At 34.4% G+C, this 16,535-nt stretch overlaps 1 protein-coding gene and 1 pseudogene across 1 annotated transcript in view; one reads left to right on the top strand and one right to left on the bottom strand.

Moving 5' to 3' along the window:
- The window catches only part of LOC125998229 (cytochrome c oxidase subunit 7C, mitochondrial), an 867,002-nt gene that overhangs the window by 494,656 nt on the left and 355,811 nt on the right, over positions 1 to 16,535 (bottom strand). The window lies entirely within an intron of this gene.
- Positions 2,827 to 3,369, top strand: LOC125998108 (ferritin light chain-like; annotated as a pseudogene).

Genomic DNA, 16,535 nt, shown 5'->3' with positions numbered 1-16,535 from the left:
CACATAATTTCCTAAAGATCATTAGTGATCCTTCAGTTTTGAGCCAGGAGTATGCCCTGTTCACCACTGGGTGTGGCCCCAAAACAATAGCAAAGCAAAACAGAAAAATGTTAATTCTTCCTATCCATAAACATGAAATAGTTCTCCACCCAATTCTGTCACTTTGTATTTCCATAATTGTGATATAGAATTTACTGTATAATGTATTTTACTTCCTTTGTTAGTTTGATATCTAGGTACTTAATTAAAAATTTTATTACTCTAGTAAAGTTGAATGATTATGTACAATTTCCAGTATTCTTAATTTACTAGGAAAAATATTTGTATCTACCACAAATATAATCTGTTCTAAAAATAGATTCAAAATATTTTTGGAATATTGGTAATATTTATATGGGAAACTATAGAATTGGAGCTCTTCTTGATTGCATTGGCATTTGTATAGTGCCATATTGTAGACTGTGTCTCACAAGACACATTAGGTATTTCATTACCAGAAATCTGACATCTGGTTCATAACTTCAGTGTTAGTTAGTAAGTCCCTGGGTAAATTATAAGTACAGTAAATTGAGTACGAAAGAAGTACCAATTTGAAATTTCAAAGAAGTACTCAAATGTCAAAGCTATTTTTTCTGTGTCATTAATGTCTAAATATGTTTTTGTAAATATTGTGTGTTTATAAGATTTTTTAAATAAAGGAAGAAGACTAACAATCTTAAATAAAAGTGAAATAGAACTTTTGGAATGGAATACTATACCCAAATGAGGTTTTCCCTTGTAAGAAATAATAGATTTTATGATTGTTTAAAACTTAGATAAGTACACAAAAATAAAAAACATATAGAATTGCATAGTTTTCATCATTAATTATTGTGTAATTTGTAACTTATGAACTTGTCAACATTGCAACCAAACTAGAGTTGACTTTTTTTTTTTGGTTTTTGGGCCACACCCATTTGATGCTCAGGGGTTACTCCTGGCTATGCACTCAGAAACCGCTCCTGACTTGGGGGGGACCATATGGGATGCCGGGGGATGGAACCACGGTCCTTCCTTGGCTAGCGCTTGCAAGGCAGACTAAAGTTGACTTTTAATAAGGATATTAGAATGAGAATAAATTGTATGAAAATAAATATTAATACAAACAACTATTATAAAATGCAGAAGACAACCAGTAGAAACAAAGAAGAAAATATATCAAAATAATTGGGAAGTGTAAACATTATTGTTTTCTCTTTAAAATATGTGAATATACTGATTGTCTTAAAACTGACCTATGTTTAAATGTTAAGCTATAGTTATAGCAAACCTAATTTTTTATGAGATACTGATATTGGTTTTTTTTGTTCCTCACTTCTTTATGCAAGTAACTACCTTTAATGATGACTCAAGTTATTTTATTTCCTCTTGAAAGGCTGTGAACCACATTTCAGAAGGAACTATTAAGTATATTTAGTAATTTTTTGTTGGTTTAGATACTAGTTAATCATTAGATCAAAGTCTAATCTTTTCATTTTCATATTTCATAATTTGTCCAAAACATATGTGGTCTCTAACTTAAAAGTATATAGTATTCATAGAGCAGAAATAAATATTCATTCAGAAGTATTGTTTAGTTGTATATCCACTAACTTTTATAACTTACATGTTATTCATTTGAATAATGTTACAAGATAAGAAATACATAGCACTTAGAGGAATGGTCTTGAGAAGAGGAGTTGTAATTATATGAATTCTTATCTCACTCCCACAGAAGTGATTAGAATGTGTTAATGACTAAAACTTAGAGATTGAACAGTCTATGTAGGACACATGGTTTGTTACCTGTTTTAGAGTGTTATATAATACAGACTTCCTAGATTAAACAATTCTAACTTGTCATTAATTCTGTGAGTAAGATCTGGTAATACATTTTAATTAGCACCCCAGTAGAGTCTTATGCACACAAACAGTTGGCACATATTTACCTAAAGACTTAGTACTTTGCACAAATGCATGCTGAGCAGTAATTTCATTGATGTTTATGCCAACTTCTATGATACTCAGATATGAAGCATAAGCCACCATTGGAATCACTGCCATTGCTTTATGGGATGCTATGTTATTTAAAAATACACACTTTTAAAAAGTTATGATTAATAAAAGTAATATATGAATGATGAAATCACAAAAGATGCTCTAGTAAGTATCCAGTTCTAGGATTCCAAAGTCAAGTGGTAGCACATAGGAAAGTTATAACACACAAATCATCATATATTTTTATTTTAGGGACCATGAATGTTTTGACAAATTGTGATAGATAAAATTGAACCAATATTTAAATTTGTCTATGAGAATGGCAATATTATAATTATATGCATAGTTTTCTACCTGGCCTGAAATAGAACCAGGTGACACCGAAAAGCATCAAGCAAAACAGGAGTCAGGACACAGTTAAAGCCCATGCATTATGGAAGATGAAACTATATATGACAAATTATCAAATAGTATTAGGCTGAACAATTGTGATCAGATAGATTAAGCAAATTATTGAAAAATATGAAAATCTGCACCTTAAATATAAAAAACCTTTGAAAGCATCATTTTGTTATAGAAATCGGAAGTTTAGGCAGAACCTCCCCCCCCCCCCCCGGGAGGACTCATGGATATGTCTTGCTTCAACAGTGTAGACTCAAGGACTCCCCATAGAGCCCTCCTCCAACCACTTTCCTTCCAACCTTTTCTATTCCCTGCTGCAACCTGTGTAACCAACTATCCTGGTCATTCTCTTCCTCTGGGACTACACAACACTGATTTTGGAGCTTCTGTTCTCACTGCCGGCCAACCATGAACTCCCAGAACCGTCAGAATTATTCCATCGTTCCACCTACATGGAGGTTTCTGTCAACCACCTGGTGAATTTGCAATTCTGACCTCCTATACCTACTCCTCTCTGGGCTTCTATTTAAGACACAACAATGTGGCCCTGGAGGGTGTGGGCCACTTCTTCCGAGAGCTGATGGAGGAGAAACATGTGCCCTGCCTCCTGAAGATGCAAAACCAGCATGGCAGCAGAGCCCTCTTCCTGGACATGCAGAAATCAGAATGAATGGGATTAAATGCAGGAAAACATGGTAGCAGGGCTCCTGATCCTAGAGAAGAACCTGAACCAGGAGGCCCTGTTGGATCTGCATGTCATGGACTCTGCCTGCACTGACCCCATCTCTGTGAGTCACTTACTGGAGAAGGAGGTGAAACTGATCAAGAAGATGGGTGATCAACTGATCAACTTCCTCCAGGCTGCCAACCCACTGAGCATGGTTGGGCAAGTACCTCTTCAAAAGGATCACCCTCAAACACTGCTAGGAGCCTTGGAAAACCTGTGGCCTTTGACCTTCCAGAGTGGTATTCCCTGGTGTCACAGTTCTGGCTGTTCCCTGGGCAGCTTCTCAAGTGTGGACCAAATAACCAATGTCATTTTTGCAGAGAAAAAAATAAAACCTCGGAAGTTTATATGAAGAATTCTCTTAAGTTTACTTGTATATTTTTACATTCTTACAGTAGTAACCCAAGGTTTAGTCTAATTTGCATCAGAACTCTAGCATTGACAAATTACAGTGCCATAACAAAGTAAGACCAAAGAAGAGATTGATGTGTAGCTTAATACTAAAGTAATTAGTTAGGACCTAGGAAATATTTACCAATAGTGACAATGTCATGAACAATGACTGTATGTAGATCAGTTCATTTCCTTTCAACAAACATAGATTAGTATTTACACTGTGGCAGATGTTCCAAAAAAAAATGCTGATACAATGCAAACCAAATAAAATAAGCCTTGTCCTTATTAAAGTTTCAGGAAGTTTGAGCATATTCTAGGTTCTTATGTTAACATTCTTAGTTTTTTATTTAAACATATATTTAATGATTAAAAACAAAACACTACAGTGGTAACCTGTGTTTTCACAAGAATAAAAGAATTTTTAATGGCAACTTCATTAAAAAAATAACCGTCTCTCTATAAGAGAGGCAAATACAATAATTTTTCTATTTAATTTATCATAAAATAGCATGTCTATAAAGAGATCAATGGAAATTTGTTACAATTCCCAGATGTTTTCCCTTTCACCCTCTCTGATGCCCTCTTCCCTCCAACCTCTCTCTCCTGCCTGCTTCTCGGGCAGCCATTTTAATTTTTTCTTTTTTTCTCTATTTTCCTCTCTTTTCTTTTTAAACTCTGTGATTTGCACTACTGTTAATAAAAGGGTGCCATGCATATCACCTTCATAGTAGACCCTGCTCTATTTTAATGCGTACTTTGCTATGTGGGCAAGCTTTCTATCATGGACTCATTCTTCTAATCCTCATCTCTAATATCTCTGGATATTATATGACCAGTCTTATTTTCCTTATATCTCACAGAAGAGTGAGATTATTCTATATCTATCCTCTTCCTCTTACTCATTTCACTCAGCATAATAATTTCCATGTCATCCATGAATAAGCAAATTAAATGACTTTATTTTTCTAATAGCTGCATAGTATTTCATTGTGTAGATGTACCACTGCTTTTTAAACCACTTCATCTGTTGATAGGCACATGGGTTGCTTTCAAATTCTGCTGTGAAGAACAGAGGAATGAAGAGGGCATTTTTATATTGTGTATTTGTGTTCCAGAGTATATCACTGGGAATTGTATTGCTGTATCAAAGGAAACTCAATTTATTTTGAGAAATATCCATGTTGTTTTCCAGAAAGGCTGGACTAGAGAATATTCCTACCTGAAGTGAATGAGAGACTCTTTCTCCTGATATTTATGCAAGCACTTTTATTTCTTTTTTGTGTGTTTATTTTTGTTTTGGGGCTACACCCAGTGATGCTCAGGGGTTACTCCTAGCTATGTGCTCAGAAATTGCTCTTGGTGTGAGGGACCATATGGGACACTGGGGATTCAACCGAGGTTGGTCCTGGGTCATCCGAGTGCAAGGCAAATGCTCTACTGCTGTGCTCTCTCCAGCCCCTGCTTTTTCCTGTTCTTTGTTCCTTATGATGTGTGCCAATTTATGTGGTATGAGATAATACTTCAGTATTGTATTGATTTTCATCTTCCTGATGATCAGTAATATAGAGCATTTCTTCAAGTGCCTTTTGGTCATCTGTATTTCTTCTTTGAGGAGATATCTATTTATTTCTTCTCATTGATCTGAGGCTCTATCATTGCTCCAATACCATGTTGTTTTAATGACTATTGCTTTAGAGCACAATTTATAGTTGGGAATAGTGATGCCTCCCCTCTTCTTTTTTCCCTAGGATTGTTGTAGTTATTCATGGGTGTTTATTGTTCCAAATTAATTTCAGGAGTCTTTGACCTTCTTTTTGAAAAATATTATGAGTATCCATAGAGGGATTGTATTAAATATTCACAGTGTTTTGATATGTTTTATTTTTGAAAAATATTATTTTATATTAAATGAAACATAAATTTGTTCTGAAAAAGACTTAATAGGTAAAGTTGTGTGCCATGTATATCCTAATTTTACATTTATTATATATAAGATTCTATATATTCTATACATTTATTATATATAAGATTCTATAAACATGCACAGATACATAGGCAGTACTAATCAGGTTATAATGAGGCATTTTGCTTAAAGTGCTATATTCACATAGTTTTATATTTATTATCATGGTGATATAATTTTATTTTTATAAGAATGGGATTCAAGTAACCTAATAATACAACTTACTGTCTTTACCTCCAGTTTTTTCACTGATCATGCATCACTTTCTCCTTAATAAAACATTATAAATTCTCACCTCAGTTATCTCTAGTATTTTTTATTACTACTCATACTTTGCAATTAGATTGTTATACTGTAGGTGATATGTTAATTACCTACCAAGAAAGTGATAGATTTAGTTAATTCTGCTCTCAATCTACTTTCTTCACTTTATGGAAAAACAAATGAGAGACAGTATGGAGGCTCATGCATGTGCCTTACAGATAGATATCACCCATTTTGATTCCTAGCATCACACATAGTCTCCTAAACACCCTTAGGATGGATTGTGCACAGAGCCAGGAAGAAACCTTTGCATTATTGGGTGTGTTCCCATAAAATCAATCATTCAAACAAACATAAAAAAACATACAAGGTGTCGTTAAATTTTCAACTATTTTATTTGTTATAACTGTCGGGATCTTCCTAGGGTCTTGGTAGCAAATCGATTGGGCATTCTGCAATCAGTTTTTAATCTCAGGGGGCCAAGACCTCTTTGGCAAACCACCTTCACAGGAGAGATTCTTAGAAGGTTTGAGGGGAAGAGAGAAGTTTTAATGCGATGCTAACACAGTAAGACACTAAAGGGGTTCTGTTGAAGCAGGACAACTTTATTTAAGCAGGCTGAGGCTTATATAGTGTAAGAGGAGGAGTGAGCAAGGATGAATGGGGCTCAGCACACAAAGTTTCCACTACAAACTGGGTAACTAATTAATTGCCTAATAGAAAAATAACAAACATGTATTTCTGTGGTTTAATGTTTGATCAGCTAACACATCCTGTTGTTTTTCCTTAGAAACTGACAGACCACATCCTTCTGTAATAGCTGTTCTGACACCCCATATTCTGTTACAGAACTTCTTTGCTGACCTGCAAACTATGTGCTGTGAACATGGCCCAAAATAGTGGACAAAGTATAGGGAGTGAAATAATAATTTTAACTAGTAGTATTACATCTACTTATCTGGTTAGCAACAGAAGAAAAATATATATCTTCCCCTACTCTCTTTTAGTTTCACGACAATTGTCCAATATATATTTTGTTTTATAATTGTCTATTAGACTTTTACCATATATATTTTTTGTTTTGGGTTTCTTCTTTTGGCCACACCAGGTAGCACTCGAGTTATTTCTGGCTCTGCACTCAGAAATTGCTCCTGGTTCAGGGGTCCATATGAGATGCCAGGAAATCAAACGCTCCTTCTTCCTGGATCATCTGTATGCAAGGCAATTGCCTTACCACTGTGCTATCACTCTGGCCCTTAATATATTTTCTTAAAAATTAATAGTGGTGGTATTCTGGAACATAATGTCATAAAGTAAAACAAAAATATTTCTAAAGAAATTGCATGTCCAGATCATAGAGAGGGTATAAAAATCAAGACATATATCTTGTAGCCTACTCAGTTCAATCCTCAGCATCACATGGTCTCTAAAGTATGGCTAGAAAACATTTTGATTGCTCTTGACTACATGAGTGTAATCTTGGAAGCCTATTCCCAGAACTGTCAGAGTGGCCTGGGTAATGCCTGGCACAATATATCACTATATACTTAAAACCTCTCTTGAACTACAAGCCAGGATGTTTCTCTGGGCCATTTGATAAGAAGTAATGCCACATTGTATACAGAATAAAATTTTTTTGAAAAATAAATTAAATGTAAGTTAAAATAAATTTTTGGACATTAATGCCATGTAACTAGATAAAACATACACTAGATCCTAGCTTCATTAACTACTTACTCCAAATGGTGTCACATCTGGGACATCTATTATTTATTTTAATTATGTGTCCTTATCTCTGTCTCCTTTTCTTCTGAAACATGATGTTAGAGAAGTTCCACTTCATAATTCTCTATAGGTCTGTAATCTTTTTATCACCTAATAATTTCTGTTTATTTATTTTTTTATTTTATTTTTTTTGTGGTTTTGGGGTCACACCCGGCAGTGCTCAGGGGTTATTCCTGGCTCCAGGCTCAGAAATTGCTCCTGGCAGAAATGGGGGACCACAAGGGACGCCGGGATTCAAACCAATGACCTCCTGCATGAAAGGCAAACGCCCTACCTCCATGCTATCTCTCCGGCCCCAATTTCTATTTTTTTTTACTCTATTTTTTTTTTTTTCCTCTGGGCTGGTGCCCTAGTACAGCAGATAGGGCATTTTCCTTGCATGCTACCAATGTGAGTTCAATCCCTGGAAACTAATATGGCATTCAAGTGCTCTAGTATTTATTTCTGAGCATAGAACCAGGAGTAACTTCTTAGTGCTTTTAGGTGTGACTAAAAAGACAAAAAAGTTTTTTTCTATCTTATCTCAAACTCACCAATATGATCCTCTGCTCTATCATTCTGCTCTTTTTGTTTGTTTGTTTTTGTTTTGGGGCTACACCCCGTGACACTCCAGGGTTACTCCTGGCTATGAGCTCAGGGTTACTCCTGGCTATGAGCTCAGAAATCGCTCCTGGCTTGGGTTACTTACTATATGGGAAGCTAGGTATCAAACTGCTGTCCGTCCTAGGCTAGCAAGGGGAAAGGCAGACACCTTAATGCTGTGCCACTGCTCCAGTCCCTATCATTCTGCTCTTAAAGCTCTTTATTGTGTGTTAAGTTCAACTCCTATTTTTTGATTGTTTGTGGGTCACACCTAACTGTGCTCAAGGGATGCTCCTGGCTCTGCAGTTAGAACTTATTCCTGGAAAGTTTTGGATACCATATAAGATGCAGGAATTAAACCTAGATCCATAACGTGCGGGCAAATGACCTACTGCTATGCTATCACTTCTGCCTATTTTATTTACATTTCTGAAATATGCTTAGATTTTTCATACTCTCATGTACTTTTTCTCTCACTATTGATTTCTGCATTTCTGAGAACATATTTGCTTATTGCTTTCAAATATTTGTCAAGGAGTTTATAAAGCACTGATGCAATGAGTTTTTTTCTAGGCATTTTCTCCCATCAATACAGAAAGATTTCATATCTTTATTGTGCCTGTTTCTAAAGACCAAAGGTGAGAAAGGTTTATGTTTGAGCAGAATAGGGTCATGATCTGAGTTTAACTAATAATAGACAGTCCATATGAATGAGTTCATCTGAATCTGAAAGGCCACTGAGAATGTGCGATCACATTTTCCCATAGCACTTGGATCACACTGATCTAGCACCCCAGGACTACAATTCAAGATTCACCCATGTGATGATGCCTGTCAGTGGCTGTGGTATTAAAGTTTAGCAGACCTGGGAAAACAATTGTGTGTTCATGATCTCAAGTCTCCAGTCTCAACTATACCACCTACCATTTTCTTGTGCCTGGCATAAAAGTGTAGTACCAGTGCTTAGTAAGACCTTGTGGTCTTGAAGCAAGGTTTTTGTTTGAGTAGGCCTAGTCTACAATCTAGTATTCAAAATTCTGAGACTTAATGTTTCTCTTCATTATATTTAAGTAGTATTTGGTGATTTCAGGAACCTCTAGTAACTATTGTCTAGTTTCAGCATCTGCACAAAACCCAAAGAGAACTTAAAAGGTAACTAGAACCTCAAATTTGCAAGTATCTCTAAGCAACTGAAAACTAATATCGAGTGTCCTACACAGTCACACAAGTCTATATGTAGCTAAGTAACAATGGAATGGAATAAAATGGCATGGCAAGGTGAGGGCAAGAGGAGGTAAATTTAAGGAAAGGCCTCATTCACAAAATGCTATACAACTCTGAATAGGGTCACCACATGCTATGGTGGTCCCCATACAAGATGACTATGTCTTAAGAAGCCTATTTGGTGCTTTCTTACTTTCTGTAGCATTTTGATCATCTTATTATAAGTAATCTTTGGACAGAGTAGCACTGTGTTTATCTGCCTAGGCATATTCCACAAGATGCCCTTTATTCTCTCCTTCACTTGGCATGAGTAGAGTATTCCTTAGGTATCTGTCCTCAGGGTATTTCTGAGATGAGATTAAAATATGGTAATTAACAAATGTGTCATGATCAAGGGAGAATGCTGCAAATTTTCCTATTGGGATATATCAAACCTCTGAAATTATATTGGAAAAGTTTGACTTTATATATATATATATATATACATATATAGATATATATATACATATATACATATATAGATATATAGATATATTACTTTTATTTCCTACTGAGAATTTTACAGTTCATCTTGGTTCTTCTGTTATCTTATGCTGATTATCCTCAGAATTCTGTTAATCTTTTGCCTTTAGGAATATAAAAAGGTCCTGAATAGAAATAGGCTGTTGAAAATTAGAAAAAATATTTATTATATTTTTGTGTGTGATAGACTTTTCTTATAATAGTGCCATTCTCAGAAAGTTCTTTGTAATAAATTTTAGAAGCCAGAAGAATGAAATAAATTAACATTATGTTATGTTCAGTGTGCTTGTCTTCTATTTATATAAAGAGAGTAAATTATGGGTTTGTATTTATCCCAAGTTAGGAAAATTATAAAGAAAAATCATATGAGAAGAAAATAGCATCTTTAGATTTGTTGGTTTCAGCTATCAAAAGCAGTCTGATTAGAGATTTGTTTTGGGTGGCAATCATGTAGTTTGTAGTTTAAGATATGATTAAAATATGATCTACCCTGGGGAAAAAGTACAAAGAAATGAAATAAAAAATCATGATTAAGTTATGATATTCTTAAGTAATCAAGATAAAGAAGAGAATAAAACTCAAAAGGTGATTTTGAGCTTAGAGTAAAATAAAAAATAAAGTAATAGCACAAAAACTAAAAAACTAAATTATGGTTTAATTGAAGAGGAAGAGAGCACTTATCAACAGAACTAATTTCTCTTAAGCTAATAGTAAGATAATGTTTGAAAAAATGTTAATTGGATTTGATAAGGTAGTTTATTAGTAATCTTGTCAAGAGAAGATTTAATGAAGCCATTAGGTAGATAAATTGTTAAAAGAGACTGCTGAATCTAGGTTTTTGAAAGCGCCACTTTTCTACTGTGATATGGTAAGAAAGCATATTTAAATATTTAAATATGTTACTTCAAATGGTTATGTACCACACAAATATAAGCTCCTGACTGTATTTATGTTTATGTTAACATATAACATATGTTTATATGACATAAATGTTGTTGATAAGTTTTAAAACTTAGAGTATATATTGATGCAACTGACAGGATATGAAATTTCTACCAAGCAAGTTTAGAAACAATTCTATTTTTACATATGCACATCTATGATTATAAAGCATTAAGTAGCTTTTTCAAAATAAAAAGTTTATTTCTGCTCCATTTTCTAGAATGCATGGTAGGCAGTGTTGGAGGCCCCAGACTACTCCTAGAAATACTCAGACAACTGGTCCAGATGTTTGAACACTAAATCTTAAGGCTAGTGATCTGCTGTGCTAGATCAGGGGACCACTATTACCAGTCCAATGATATTCAGTGTCCTCTTAAACTATGCCAGCTTTTGCTTTTGGTAAACTGGCAGCAGGGATCCAGCTCAGGTACTGTTATATCAAAGCAAGTGTCATTCTGTTTAGCTATTTCCCCAGTAATTCTTGTACATTTTTATACTTAATTAATAAAGTCTTCATTATAGATTGTTAGCATTAGGAAAGTTTAACATGTGATATAAATTGGTAATAGTATAAATTGTATACAATAAACAGGTCATTTAATAAATAAAACAGATAATTCATGAAAAAGAGTAACATGACAAAGATTTGAACGTTATTTTACAAACAACCAATTAGGAGAAAGAAGACATTTCTCTGAAAATTTCTTTTAATGAAAATAAGTTATATAGGAAAATGTCATTATTTGAACAATTTAGATTTCTTCCATATATATATATATCTGAAGTGCTGCTAATATAATTTTCAGCTATGCTTGTTGGATAAATATTAGAATTAAATTTAAATTTTATAAAACCATAATTGTATGCAATCATTGAAATGGGATATTTTCTATTTTAATTAACCAACAAGACTTTCATATATGTTTTAGCTCTATGGTAAAATGCCTTTTATAATGTCATTTTTTGTTGTTGTATTTTTAGTGGTGGGGCACCTAAATCTGCTCAGGAGTTATTCTTGGCCTTATGCTCAGTTATCATTCGTAGCAGTACTTAAAAGACCATATTTGGTTCCAGGGTTTGAAGTGCAGTTGACCACAGTTGTGGTTATTTTCATTTTAATTTACTTTGACCAGTAAAATAATTTAAACATATTTTATTGGTTGACAAAATTAAAATATAAAATTAAAATCTAATGAAGTGCCAAATTAATCACCAACAACTTGAATATATTTGCATATCATGTTACTGCTTTTCTCTGTATTTATTTATAAAACTGTAATTATAAGACTCCATACAGAAAATGGTTCTTTACCACACATTCCAGCAGTGTCCACATTCCCTATCATTATCCCAGTTCTCCCACCACTACCCTAGTTACCACTGTTTAATTTCATTTTTTCTTAATGCTGAATTGTATTTCATTATGTATATGTGCCATATTATTTTCATCAGTCATCTGTTCATGGACACTTGGGTTATTTCTATTTTTTTAACATTATCAATAGTGATATAAGGAATATTGGAAGGCAAATATCTTTTCTAAATAAATTGTTTAGTTCTTAAGGTAGATGCCAAGAAATGAAATTGTTGTGTCATAGTAAAGTTCCATTCTTATTTTTCTTGATTAGTGTATATATGTATACAGTAATATATGTATATATAGTCAATTACTTTAAACTTTGTGGATATAGGTTTTTAATAATACAGTTTTTTCCACTGATACTGTTAGTCATGTTTGAGTTTCAGTTATGCAAAGCACAACATGTTTCACCAGTGCACAATTTGCATTGCCAATGTCTCCAGTTTCTTGCCTCCTCCCACAACACTAACTATAGGGATGTTTTCTTCTATCTCTTCCTTTTTTAGACACAGGTTTACAATATTATTACTGAGGAGTATTATGCCTATCCTATCACTTTATCTACTTTTAGCACTCAATTCTTGTCTATAGTGATCATTTCCAACTATCATTGTCATACTTGTCCCTTCTCTGCCCTAACTTTACTCTCTCTCTCTCTATTTGTGGTAAGCTTTGTACCATAGACTGGTCCTACTAGCCATAGTCTCTATTATCTCTGAATATTACCATTCTATATTTTTTAATCTCATGAATGAGTAAGATCATTTTATATCTATCCATATCCCTCTGACTAATTTTTATCAGCATAATACTCTCCTTATTCATCCATATAAAAGTAAATTTTATGAATTTATTTTTTCTAAAAGCTGCATAGTATTTCATTGTGTAGATGTACTAAAGTTTCTTTTAATTACACTTCTGTATTTGGACACTTGGGTTTTTTCAAATTCTGGCTATTGTGAATAGTAATGAACATAGGAATGCAGAGGGATTTTCTAAATAGTTTTTTTTGGGGGGTGCTTCAGCATATATTCCTATGAGTGGAATTGCTGGGTCATATGGAAGCTCAAATTCTAATTTTTTGAGGAATATCCATATTGTTTTTCAAAAAGATTGGACCAGTTGACATTTCTACCAGCATTCTCTTTCTGCATCCTTATAAGCATTAGTTGTTTTTGTGTTTTTGTGTGATGTGTGCCTAGTAGAGTGGACAGGGTGCTTACTTGTACACTGCCAAATAGGTTTTAATACCAGGTAACTATATAGTACCCTGAGCCAATCATGAATGTTCTACCAGGTGTGAACCAAAATCAAAAAACAGCAATGAAACAAATCGCTGATGATATGTTGGATGTCAGTGGTTATGACATTTTCAATTTATGATACAGTTTTTAAGTTTATTCATTTTATCTTCTTATGTGAGTAGCTAACAGTTTATTCATTTTATCTTTTTTATGTGAATAGCTAACAGTTTATCAGTCTTGCATCTTTGATAAAAAGCAACTTTATGTTATGATAATTTTTCTCACTTTCTTGTAATTACTTCAGAAATCTTATCTGTTGAACCTTTTTCTGAATGTTTTTGAGAGTGTCAGAATATTGGAAAGACAAATGGAGATTTATTTTTGTCCATTTGCTCTTTACATAAATAAGAAAACTGTACTTTGATGTAGCAATTCAGCTAGCTAAAAGAGTAACTCATATTTTACTCAAGTAACCAGCAAAATATTGGTTACACTATTCATTATTATAATGTTCCATTTTTTTCCTTGTAGTGTAATGCCCCTGGCCTTGACATATATCTTCTGAACAGCAGCAGGAAAATTTAACTGTGTTTGGCAGAAGTCAAGAATTTATGATGTGCCTCTTAGCAGTACTAAGGCAAATAGCAAAAACTATTCTTCTTAGTGTACTTTGTGCAACTAAAGCTCAAAACTTTCATCTAACTAGTGGGTCCGCTTTACAACACAGTGCTTCTTTTGAGATGTCAATGAAGAAGTTATCATGAGATCTGAGTCCCATTTGATTCTCAGTTAAGCAGAAGGTGTTCAATTCAAGGGTCCAAAGATACTGTTTTGGCTCTGATGTGTCAAAGATTAATCATATCACCCTAACATAATGTGTTCCAGGACCATGTCCAGTTGTGCTAAGGGGCTGCCATGGCTATGTAGAACAAAGTGTCATGTGGTACTGGCAATAGAATTTAGATTGGACACAGCAAAACATGTTCTCTAAATGCTGAACTATGAGCTGGCATTGAAATCTAAACTTTTACTTATTTTCCTATAAACTTCCAAATTCCCTTAGTTTTACAATCAAATTATGTTTCAATATGTATTTTGAGTTTGTTTCTTACATTTTTTCAGTCAAGACTTCCCCTAAGATTGCTTCTGTGTGTTTCTGATTTTCTGCTGAATTTCTGGAATAAATTCTGCTTGATAGAGTGCTACATTTATGAACTGTTGTTGAATTTTAGTTAATATTCATTTACAAAGTATAATGATTTATATTATATACAGTGTATTGTGTATGTTCTTAACAATTCTTACAAATTTTTGTAAGTAGTATGTTGCCCATTTGTTGGTTCCCTTTTACTTCTTTGTTGGTTGTTTGTGTATTCTCAAGAGCTCCCAGAATGAGAAATTGACTCCCATCCCCTTGTGCCTTTTTGGGGGGGAGATCTTGGTAATATTTATCCTCAGCAAATAATCCACACAGATAGGAGGGTTAAGGGGTAAAAGGTTGGTCAAAGAGAGTCCTTTGTCAGCCTGCTGCTAGCTCCAAAACACACCTAGAGTCAGCCAGCCAACTCTGACAAAAGACCCCAAAACCCTTGCTCACAAATTATTTATTCTACTCTCAACAGCTCCACCACCTGGAAGGTCAAGGTGGGACAATAGGCAAAGAATAATCTTATGGAAATATTTTCATATACAACAGTAATGTACTTTCTTAATGCAGAAAATAACATCTATTTTTACCATCATATGTGGTTATTTAACCTTTAGTATCATTTCTTTTTAACAATCAACCCTATTCAATTGAGATTCTCATCTAAACCATTAACATTTACCAAAGATCATTTTACAATACTCTCAAATATATTTTTCTATATGAATTGTCTTATTTCTTTGGTGGGGGGAATAATGCTAGGTTGAATCACATTTGACTACATGCAGGTTTATTCCTGGTTCAATGTTTACAAAGATGAATCTTACATCTGGTAGTATTTGTGGGCCCATTTGTAGTTTGGAACTAGTGTTATTTGTACACAAGGCAAATGACATCTTAATATTTTCCCAGTTATCTTTGATATTAGTTTATAGTTTGATTACATATGTAGCAGTGTTTTATACTTATTTTAAACAATATCTTTATTTTAGCACCATGATTGCAAACATGTTTGTAGTTGGATTTCAGTCATAAAAAGAACACCTCCCTTCACCAGTGCAATGTTCCCACTACCTTATTTTTGTCTAGTTTAATTCAAATTTTATGGGGGTACAGTTACCAGCTATGCACAGTTAGCCTGAAGACTACACCCTGTCATACTCAGGCAACTCAGTGGGTAGTTCATTGCTAAGTACAAAAGTGTGATGTTGTTCAAAGCACACAGTGATGGGGACCACTATGGTCACTCCAATAATTCTTTTGTTTTGGGAGGGGCACACCCATTTGATGCTAAGGGGTTACTAAGCGCTCAGAAATTGCCCCTAACTTGGGTGGACCATATGGAACGTGGGGGGATCGAACCGCCATCCTTCCTTGGCTAGCACTTGCAGGACAGACACCTTACCTCTAGCACCACCTCACCTGCCCCACTCCAATATTTCTTGAGGCCATTCTAGATTTATAGCCCTCAGCTCAGTGAGCCAGGAAAAATCAAGTATCAAACCTCAGTCACATGTATATCCCCATTCATCACTCTTAGTCTCCTCCTTCTCTTTCTTCTTTTCTCTTCCTTCTCCTTTTTTTTTTTTTTTTTTTTGGTTTTGGGATACAACTGATGGTACTTAGTGCTTTCTTCTATTTGTGTGCTCAGGATTCACTACTAGAGGTTTTAGAGGGAACATATGTGGTATGTCAGTAATATGACTTAGGGTAGTTGAAAGTAACCACTAAAAATCTCACTTTCATTTTTTGTTGTTGTTGTTTTTGTTTTGTTCTCTTTTGTTGGGCCACACCTGGTGATGCTCAGGGGCTACTCCTGACTATGCGCTTAGCAGTCACTCCTGGCTTGAGGGACCATATAGGACTCCAGGGAATCGAACCAAGTTTCGTCCTAGGCTAACGCTGGCAAGGCGCCTCTGCTCTACCCCTCACTTTTATTCTTAAAGTTCTTCATTGCACTC

The sequence above is a fragment of the Suncus etruscus genome, chromosome 2 (genome assembly GCF_024139225.1).
Source record: "Suncus etruscus isolate mSunEtr1 chromosome 2, mSunEtr1.pri.cur, whole genome shotgun sequence".
In the NCBI taxonomy this organism is placed as follows: Eukaryota; Metazoa; Chordata; class Mammalia; order Eulipotyphla; family Soricidae; genus Suncus; species Suncus etruscus.
Note: the sequence above shows the minus strand (reverse complement) of the source record. Positions and strands in the feature narration are given on the sequence as shown.